This window comes from Medicago sativa, chromosome 7, assembly GCF_051527215.1.
Source record: "Medicago sativa cultivar Bolivia chromosome 7, Bolivia_mono, whole genome shotgun sequence".
Taxonomy (NCBI): domain Eukaryota; kingdom Viridiplantae; phylum Streptophyta; class Magnoliopsida; order Fabales; family Fabaceae; genus Medicago; species Medicago sativa.
In genome coordinates this window covers 60,515,803-60,526,913 of record NC_140755.1, presented here as the reverse complement: position 1 = coordinate 60,526,913, position 11,111 = coordinate 60,515,803, and the positions used below count along the sequence as shown (strand labels likewise).

General features: G+C 32.0%; 1 pseudogene; it reads right to left on the bottom strand.

The window, feature by feature from the left end:
- Positions 1 to 4,055: 4,055 nt before the first annotated feature.
- LOC146907331 (auxin-induced protein 15A-like) lies at positions 4,056 to 4,359 on the bottom strand (annotated as a pseudogene).
- Positions 4,360 to 11,111: the final 6,752 nt, after the last annotated feature.

The following is an 11,111-nucleotide window of genomic DNA, read 5'->3' as shown; positions in this document are numbered from 1 at the left end:
TTGATCTTGAGATTTTTTTATATAAAAATTGTTAAAGAATTGCATATTTTATTAATTTGTCAAGAGAAAAATCTTATAATTATTTTTGAGTAATTCTGTAGGCTATTGTAAAAAAATACCTTACAATAGATGTAAGAATTTTATATATATTAGTGGACACTATGTGGGTCTGTCCGGTCTTTTTATTGGGTTAATGCGCATAAATTACGAATATTAGTTTTTATATAAAAAAATCACACATAAAATTTAGAATGACATTTTAAGATAAGTTGTATATTTGAACAAATTTTTTATTTGAAACCCTTTCTAAAATATTATAGTAGAAAAAATTAAATTAACAAGATCAAACACTCCAAATTAACAAAGAATTTTATAGGAAAACCTTGAAACGAAAATTCATTTGAATAGTTTATCTGAAAATCTCATTCTAAATATTGCATCATATTTTTACAAAATAAGAAGCTATTTCAAAAATCTCATTCTAAATATTGCATCATATTGTTACAAAATAAGAAGCTATTTCAAATAGCTTTTCAAAAAAATCATTTTTGAAAAAATACGTGATTTTTACTATGTAAAATTTCTAACGATGAATATTTATATTAGTCAATGTGAAAAACTTTTTTAAATTATAACAAATGAGTTGGAATAACTTCTACTCCCTCCGTCCCTATATGTATGCACCTTTTGCCTCTAATAAAAGGGTGCTTACATATAGGGACGGAGGAAGTAGGAGTTATGAATAAATTTCAAAAAAAAAAACATTTTAAGAAATACAAAGAAAAGTTTATTTTTTTAATATCAATAACAAATAGGCCCATAAACTTATGACATTTTCAGACATTACAAATAGGAGAAATTCTATTCCAAGTCACTACAAGAAAAAAAGCATTTTGCGACACCTGCATTGCAACCCTTAAACATTCAAAAAGACCAATAAAAAGGCAAAAACACACTGTCGGTTGCTACTGGCGTGCCCCGAGTGTGAAATTGTTGCACTAGCGCATGAGGCACACCACCCCACGCGCGAGGGGCGTGCGCCTCTGGGCGAAAAATTGTTTTTCTCATGCGAGTTTGAAGAAAAATCCCAATTTTTCAATCCAAACCCACATGGAAATCAACCTATAAATATAACTCATCTCATTCACAAATTTTCATTCATAACGTAGCGGTTCAAGAGGAATACAAGCAATATGAGTTTCAAGGAAGGAGTCTCTTTCCTCACTTTAGTCTCTATAATATGTTTTATTCTTTTGTAATATTGTCTTTAGTTACCATGAGTAACTAAACCTAATGGGGTAGAATTCTGAGATGAATCACTATTTAATTGTTGGATTTTTTTAATCTATTTCTTTTATTCAGTTATGTTATAATCTCTATTTAATTTTATTATGCAAAAGTCTTAATGCTTTCACTATCACTAAGGAGTGTGATATGCCTAGCACCTATGACTGAACTTAGAAACAGATCAAACACACTCTTCTAAATGTTTCATAGTAATCTTATTATTTTCCCTTGATAACGTAAACGAGATAGGGTTGTCCGTTTGTAGAACTACTAAGATAATATTGAATATGTTATGAACTTCTAAGATCCATATACGAAGTCGAAGCCTTTAGATGACAATTTAGGAATGCCAATTCATCTATGTTGCAATTATCTCTGAGAGAGAGTAAAACCTTACTCTATATTATGTTCGTACACTTGCTGACACTTGTAGGCCTGACAACCTACACCCTTTACCATATTGCGTATAACCTTAGAGTGATCAACATGAGAAACTTGACAGCTAGAGGTACATACTACCCCACGAACTCATAACTTAAATAGAACTATTGTTATATAACTGAATGAAGATTGTATGATTTAATCCAACAAGGTAATAGAGGGGATTCAAAGAATCCTAACAACCGCTAACATTCTGCAATCAAACCATATTACTAACTCACTCCCTTTTTGCGCAATTAAATCAAACTTGCAAAACCCCCCTAATTTACCTGCTTTATTTAATTTAATTGTTTTTATTTTCTGATCTAATAAATAACATTAGTTGCCAAGTTGAAACGATAATTCCTATAGAAGCAATCTTACTTACTCTTTATTACTTGTAATAAATTTAGTACACTTGCCATAGATATCTAATAGCCACTAAAATCACAACATCATCCTTTTACCTCATGCTTCAATTTTTGAGACATACCCCTGTTTTTGTGTTATTTGATTGAAACATGGTTCCTTTTTCTTCTATTTTTTTCTTTAAAAAAACCGTTTACACTTATAAATTGTCATTTGCAATATAATAATATTATTTTGATAGAAAAAGCATAAAATGAAAGCACCAGTTGAATAAATTGTGGGGTGAATTTGAATAAAATCGCACCAATGCTATGATGTGTGTAGGAAAAATTGTAGCAACCAATCACCAAAGTGAATGATCATCACAATATTTGTTTACTAAGTTCGGTCCAGATTGACCTACATATGTGAAAAAATGCAGTTCTTCAATTCATTATCAACGAGTTTCATATAAATAGATACATAAATTTAAGAGAAATTAGGCTTCAACAATAAACCTTAACTTCATTATAAAAAAAAAAAACTCAATATTCAGCCTAAGGACCGACTAATCTGAACTGTATGATCCCATCATTCCCTTGCGAGGAGAACATTTAAAGCCAAAGCAAAACTTCGTATGGACTAACCCACTGAAATTGGCATCGGGGAAAATCGAACATGAGACCTTAAGAGGTGCATACTCCAAGATTCCAAACCAACACCATTAGGCTAACCCTATTGAGGTTTATTTCTACCATTTTCTGGTCTTCCCTTGAACAAATGACTCTATGATTTCATTCATCAAGGTGTTCATAATGCTTCCCAACCCTAGACTATAATTCAAAAGTACTCAATTCTCAGCTTTTGATCTTCTTAAAATTCTCTCTTTCGATAAACTCTAGTTTGACTCACTTTCACCTCTCTCTAAGACCGAAGAAACACCTCATATATAAGCATTTCAAACTTGGCGAACAAGAAAGCTGAAGCAGTCTATTGTTGTGAATTGTTCCTTTTATTGTTGTTGATTGTTCCTATTTGAATGAGATTTAACTAATTTTTAATTGATAAATGAAAAATTGTTTAAATGAATGGGTAAAATTGAAAAGAAAAAATTCAACCTAAAAAAGTGTATTACCTTTATATATTGATACGAAGATGAAAAAAGTAATAAAATTGTTTAAATGAAAGGGTAAAATTAAAAAACAAAAGTTTAATCTAAAAAGATGTATTTTATTTATTATTCCACTTAATATTTGTTTATTTTTTTGTGTTTTTGTCCGCTTAATATTTGTTGGATTCCAGTAAAAAAAGACAATCATAAGTTGAAGGTTGCATGTAGCAAACATGAAATAATAATGATAAACAGATAGAAAAGTCATATTTTTTAATAGAAAAAAATAGGATACCAAAAAGGTCTATAACGTGTCCGTGACGTAAAGAAGTAGAGTATTGTTGGATTGTTGATGTCGATAAGGTAATGAATGATGAAGCCGTATATGTAAGTACGATCCTCATTCCTCAGTCATACATGTACCTATTTGACTTCGTCTATTTTATTTATAATAACAAACAAAGGAATGGAAGGAAATATTACCGATTACGTTTCCCACATCATTTTATTTAGGCTTAAACGCACTTTTCACCACCTAACTTTGCATAAGTTGCAATTTTGGTCCCCTATTAAAAAAAATGGCAAAAGTGACCCCCCATGTTTAGGGAAATATGCTTTTTGACCCCTTATCTTTAGAAAAAATTGCAATTATGGCCCCTTTTTGGGGACACGTGTCGTCTTCTCAGCAGTTTTTGGACGAAAGGGGCCAAAATTGCTATTTTTTTTAATAAGGGGCCAAAATTGCAACTTATGCAAAGTTAGGGGGTGAAAAGTGCGTTTAAGCCTTTTATTTATATGAGATTTTGGACTATATCTTTTAGTATCTTAATTATATTATATTTTTAAAAAGATCGGATAATTTTTATATCATCACAACTACAAATTCAACTTAAATACACACAAAATTGATGGTCATATCCAAATTGTTAGAAGTGATTTCTAAGAAAACTTCGTCTCAGCAAGGAATAGTGATACCTCCCATTGGATGGTCATATCCAAATTGTTTCTCAGCTTGGCTTAGCAATTCTTGGGATGAAGTTTGGTTCAAGTTTGATACAGGGATCACAAATCGGATTGTTTTCTCTCCTACGTACACCGCTAGATATCCTTTTGGCACGTTCACGCCTTTTGAAGATGATGCCCTTTTAATGATACTAGGTAGACGAAAGCCCATTGTTGTGTATGTATGTTAATGTTTTGGGATGTGAATGATTCTGTGATGGTCCTAAAATTATGGATGCAAGAATAAACGCTATGTGTTACGGTGTATGTTGGACTGTAAAATTAATGGATTTTCCCCCCATATTTTTTTAGTGATTTGACAAGTTTTCAACAGTCATTGGATGTAGTGTTTTGTTTAAAGTAAAAAAAAGTTTTCTCATGAGGTAATAGCTGTACTGATGACATTGGAAATAGTGAGCAAAACAAAAGTACTTTCAAATGACAACTTTTTCATTTCTATGTCAACCGAATCTATCTTATTTAGTTATAATATAATGGGAATCAAATTTTGAGGGGCAAATGAACCTAACTTTAAGCATTTTGTAGTTAGATTGACATCATAATAGTTAAGTGAGGTCATTTAGTCAGCTAAAGTAAATTTTAGACTTTATTTACCCTTGATTCTTTGACGTGGCAGACAATAAGGATGGGGTAATAATATATTTTCCACAGCATATTCCTTTCTTATATTAAAGGAGATTGGACACGAAGAAACCAATGAGGAACAACCTTTAACATATTTATCTGTTTTGACATATGATATATAGCTATTGGGAAATAAACTTTGACGTGTTTTCCTTTTATCGTAAAAGGAAAACATCTCAAAGTTTATTTTCTACTGGTTATCTCATATTTCAAAATAAAAAAGATATGTTAAAGATTGTTTCTCATTGGTTACCTCATACACAACTTCTTGGATGAACCATACTTCTGATCCTCATTAAAATTATCCAAGTCATACAGATCATTGTCTTGCCTTTTTCTTTGTTTGTGGTTTTCATATTGTTGATTTTTTTTTCTTTCTTTCTTTCTAATACTAATGCTAACTTTCTTTTCCAAACTACTCGGCTACTCGTTCTCGTGTTTGTGATTTCCTCTTCATATTTTAATAAATCAAACTCCTTTCCTTATGGTCTCTATATATATACATAATACATTTTCCAAAAAATAAAAACAAAAAAAAAATTGAAAAAAATAGTATGAAACCAAACAAAATATTCAATAAAAGGCTTAAAGAACTCCAACCACAAACCTCACTAAAATAAAAAAAAATACTACTCCTTCAAAATACATTTCAAAATAACACAAGGTGACTTACTTGATTTGTGGGAGGAACGCACATGTTTGAGTGAAAAAGAGGTGGCAAATTCAGCTATATCTACTAACAATATAAGAGTTGAACCACATTATTGTTGTCACGAAATAGCCAAGAACAATTGTATAAATTAAAAATATAAGAAACATATGTATTTAGAATGTTTTGGAAAAGTAAATGAATTAAATCAAATGACAGATGAAGAGTTCTTCAACCTACCTAAAAAAGCTCAATGTACGTGATAATCACTGGTAGGTGCAGCTTGTTAACTTGCACCTTAGTGTTTTTAGGTGGGTGCAAGTTAACAACCCCATATATATATATATATATATATGACTCTTTATACTTCTATTTAGACGATAATAGGACAAATATGACGACTATATATAACCAACATCAAAAATAAACTTAATTAAAATATGGTGTATATAGATATCTGAAATCATACTAAAGGATGATGATGATGATAAAGGCATGCCTGATCTCTTTTTAATCAGCTCAACAACTTGTATCTCCCTGAGCCTACATCATTGAGGATATATATAAATCCCTTTACAAGACACTCTCATACAATAAAAGGAAAACACGTCAAAACTCGCGTCCTATTGGATACATCATGACCAAATGGAGAAAACACGTCAATCTTATTTTTTATTGGTTATCTCATATTTCAAAATTGGAAAATATTTCAAAGATTGTTCATGATTGGTTATCTCATGTCCAAATGTACGATATATATATATATATATATATATATATATATATATATATATATATATATATATATATATATATATATATATATATATATATATAGGGTTATGATAGAAGACACCTTTTGTGAAGGTGTCTTTTATCAAGTTACTCTATGAGCATTTGCGAAAAGACACCAACTTACTTTTAAGAAGGTGTCTTTTATCAAAGTTATAACTAAAAAGTGAAAATCACACCTTAAGGTGTGACTTGATAAAAGACACCACCAAAGGGTGGCTTGTAACATAACCCATATATATATATATATATGAGGTGGGATCCATTGACTCCAAGAGTAAGTACAAAGAGTTACTCCAAATCTAGACCATTGATTTTTATTTTAATTGATGGTTATGATTAATCACTACTAATCCCTGACATAAGGTTTTACTACTCCTTCCTAAATAACCCATGAGAATACACCGGTGAAAACAATCCAAATAAATGGACTATGCAATCGGAAACTTTTTCTTTTAAATTAAAATCCAAACCACCTGCCATCAAGAAATATATGATTTATGATTTAATTGAATAAATGTTCTTTGTATTCGCTTATTCATATTGATAATATAGAATTTTAACATGCAAGAAAATTATGGAATAAAATCATAACGGTATCGTATCACCGAATTGCATGATCTTCTATGCCAGATCCAAGAGGTTGAAGGTAAAAATCACCTGCACACCACACGTTCCAAAGAGTAATCCATTTATTTGAGAACAGAGATTGCCGTATAGGTGTTGGGTTGTTTAGGAAGAAGGAGCACTAAAACCTTATGTTAGAGAATAATAGTAATTAATCTCAACCATCAATTAAAATTAAAATCAATGGTTAAGATGTGGAGTAACAATTCATACTTACTCTTGGAGTCAATGGATCTCTCTCTCTCTCTCTCTCTCTCTCTCTCTCTCTCTCTCTCTCTCTCTCTCTCTCTCTCTCTCTCTCTCTCTCTCTATATATATATATATATATATATATATATATATATATATATATATGAGTTAGGATCCGTTGACACCAGGTGTCAACGAATTCGTTGACACCAAATCTCAACCCTCCATTTAAATTTAATCAAAGGTTCATAATTACTCATTTAAGACCCTAAGAAGTCTTCAATTCTTTTGGTGTAGGTGAATCTTTTTCTTTATTTCTTTTATGGTAAACCAATCTTAGCTCTTTAATTGTAATATTTTTTGCTGGAAATGATTGATTTCAAGGACAAACAAATTATCATGAGAATGAAGGTTCTTCATCGATTTATAAATGGACGTGATGTTAGTAAACTCAATTATTTATGGTATTTTGTTGAAAAATTGATGTTCTCCATAATGCTCTAAATTACAAAGTCCATCATTGTTTAAACTACTTTTGTCTGCAATTCAAAACGTTGAATTAACAAGAGGAAATAGATTATAGAGATGCAAACATTAAATAAATATCAATGGATGTGCAGCTGAGAATTACAATTTGTAGAAGATAATAAAGAGTATCATGATGCCGTTTTCAATTTCAGTTTTTCAATGATTGAAAAGAAAAATATTATGCGATTGTGAGAAACAGTACACACAAAATAGAAATATATAAGCCTTTGATGAAATTAAATTGACGGTTGAGATTTGGTGTCAACGAATTCGTTGACACCTGGTGTCAACGGATCCTAACTCTATATATATATATATATATATATATATATATATATATATATATTATCATCTCTGAATAAATGAATGTCATTTTAGAAAATTATAGAAAACAAATTAACTATATATTTTTATAAGACACAATTCATTATTGTTTTTCCTCTAATTTTACCCCAATTGTGTACGTTTATGTATGCATAAGTGTGGTTTACCTCATGAGTAGGATGTGTGTTTTCTTTGTCGGTGAGTGAATCTTCTGTGACTGGTCGTGCTCTCTTTCTCCAAAGAGGAGGGATATGCTTGCAAATCACACTCTGACGTCCAAGTAAGATTGGCTGCTAATAGGTATCAAAGTGGTTATTCAATGAGTATAAGTGAGATACCATGATCATACCATGGAGAGAGACCCCCTATTTATAGTAGTGAATCTGGTGATAATCTCTTTGTTTGTTATCTTCTCTTATCAGCTTTGATTTAGTTTGTTATAGGTTAATTCGAATATCGAGGTGCCATCCCCCCTGATAGGCGGGGATTCCTATCTGGTTTAAGTTAGTCCCTTGTAAGTAGGAATGACTCGTGCATATATGAGGATATGTTAATAACTGATGGCGAGATAGGTAGATGCGCCTATCAAGTTTAGATGAGGTCCTGGCACATAGGAAGGGCCAGCTAGCTATAAAGAAGTTGATTACGCTTTGAGGCAATGGAACGCATAGGAGCTCAATGTTGAAGAGTCCTACATCGGTTGAGAGATGCCCTGAATAAGTGTTTATAAGTGGGGGCAATCCTCACCTCACAAACCAATTTTGTGGGGTTGTTGATGGATGAAATTGTCAAGTGCACCAAATCGTAACAAGTAATAAAGTAGTAAGTTTATCATTCTCCACAGGGATTATCGTTTAACTTAGTAATTAATAAAACTTATTTCAAAAGCGAAAGAAATAAAAATGAATAAAATTGCAGAGTTTAATTGCCCTGCCCAATGCAAGATTAGGTTTTTGTGATTCAGATGATTAACGGCGATTAGGGTTTCCTTGAATCCCCCCTTCGTCTTTATTGAAATTATCTTTTAAGAAACCAAACAACTTATGCGGTGCATCATTGAATTAATGAATCCCCCCTTCATGTACTAAGTTTTTCTAAAGAAATGAGTAATGACGGAAAGATCTCAAACTTTAACTTCCTAGCCTCTATAAGAAGTAGTAATTAGAAAAGCCAATGAACTGATAAAATTTCGGGTTTTCAGTTCCTACTTTAATCCTAAAAATCAATTCTCAAGGTTACACTCGTAGTTAACCAATTGATGAAACATTAATGAACGAGCATAATCTAATTTAAATCTTAGCATAAACTGAATGAAAACTTTATTAATGAATTCCAACAAATAAGAAGGGGTTCATCGTGGAACCCAATTCAAAAGGTTTAGTTGCTCATGGCAACATACTTCATATGAAAACAATAGAAAAACATATCCTAGAGAGAACAAAAGAAGAAGGAATCCCTGCCTTAGAACTCTGATGCTTGGCCCTTGCCTTCACCGTCAAAGTTTCTTAATGAATAAAATAGTGTGCAAGGGTCTCTATTTACGGCATGAGGTTAATTAGGGATTAAGATAAGAAAAATGGGATTTATCCGCCGATCCAGCTTGATAAACAAGCAAAAAGCAGTTTTTACCCACTTCTGGGCGCATAGCACAGGGCGCAGGGGCACCTAGGGCAGCAAAGAATGATATCCCAGGCGCAGAGGCAAATGGTACTGGCGCAGGGGCGCCTAAGGTAGCCCCTCAGGTGCGATTTCTTGCGTTTTCGTCCCATTTTCGATCGTTCTTCCGTATGAAAACTCCTAGGAACTTGAAATGAATTTCTTCACTTTGTATTGTCTTCAATAACCTTCTAAGAACCCTTGATCTTCAATTCTTCATCCTTGATCCCTCACGTGATGTCATGATTTTTTGATTTACATGATTCCTCACTACAAAACACCTATGGAGTTACATGATCTAAGATAAAACAAAATTACAACGACTGGAGTGAAAACAATACAATATGTTCTTCAAACCATTGACAACTTCTCTAAATCTCATGTTATTCGTCTTCAAATGCAAAGAAAAAGTACTAAAAACATAGCCAAAATGTCATATGATGCTCTGTCATCACAACCTCAAACTTAAACTGTTGTTTGTCCTAAAGCAACACAATAGTAAGAAGTTAGAATTCACATGAATTTAAAAGAATAAAACATACCTTTCCGAAGGCTTTGCTCAGATTGTCATTCCTCCCACTATCAAACTTGACTAGCTTACCACCTTCATGCAAGCGGATCAAACTTAGAGAGGATACTCTTACTTTCAGCCACATACAATTCCAAGATACACGTATGTGTCTCCTAAATCCAGTGGGGTTGGTCAAGGCATTTGCCATACCCCAGTCATTGTGTGATTGTACCTTGCTATGAGATTGAAGCAATTCTAAATAGACATTCAAGGTATATATCATCACACACACATACAGAGGACTTTTCAAGGTTATAGCGTGAGTGAGGTTAGATTAGGATATATTTTGGAAAGTAGGCTAACAAGCACTTTGGAATTAGTTCCTAAGGATTCCCTATTTGAAATATTTTGCAGATCTTTTGTTATCCAAACCTGTAACTTCATTCACAAATTGTGTCACAACCATTGTTATGAGGTACTAGCTTTCATTTATGTAGGCAGTTCAAAGAATTTGGGCACTAGTAGAACAACTTATTATTTTTTTTTTTAAGTGACCAAACTTTTGTTCAAGTCTCTTTATTTTTATTTTTATTTTGTAGACCATCATTTTGATGTTTTATCTACATTTTTCTTTTTCATTTTTTCTTTTGATAACCAAGTTCTACTAGTACCCCACCCTAAACTTAGAATGTTGCTAATTCCAAAGAGCAATCCCAAACTTAATTTCAAATCCATGACAAGTATTTCACTAACCTATCTAACTCCAAAATGGAAATCAAACAGATATAAAGTTGTTCAGCTGAAAATCTTCATCCTACATCATTCTATCAGTTTTTACTTCGAAGTTTTGTTTACTATAGCCTATGGTTGATTTAAATAGTATATGGATCAAACCCCTTATGAAGTTAAGATATATCTTGGCACTTGAGCCAACTGCACTCTTACATATATAACGAGATCATAAAGGTTTATATATCCTCCTTGATATAGTTTGCAAGAAAAGGAAAAGTAACGAAGAAAGA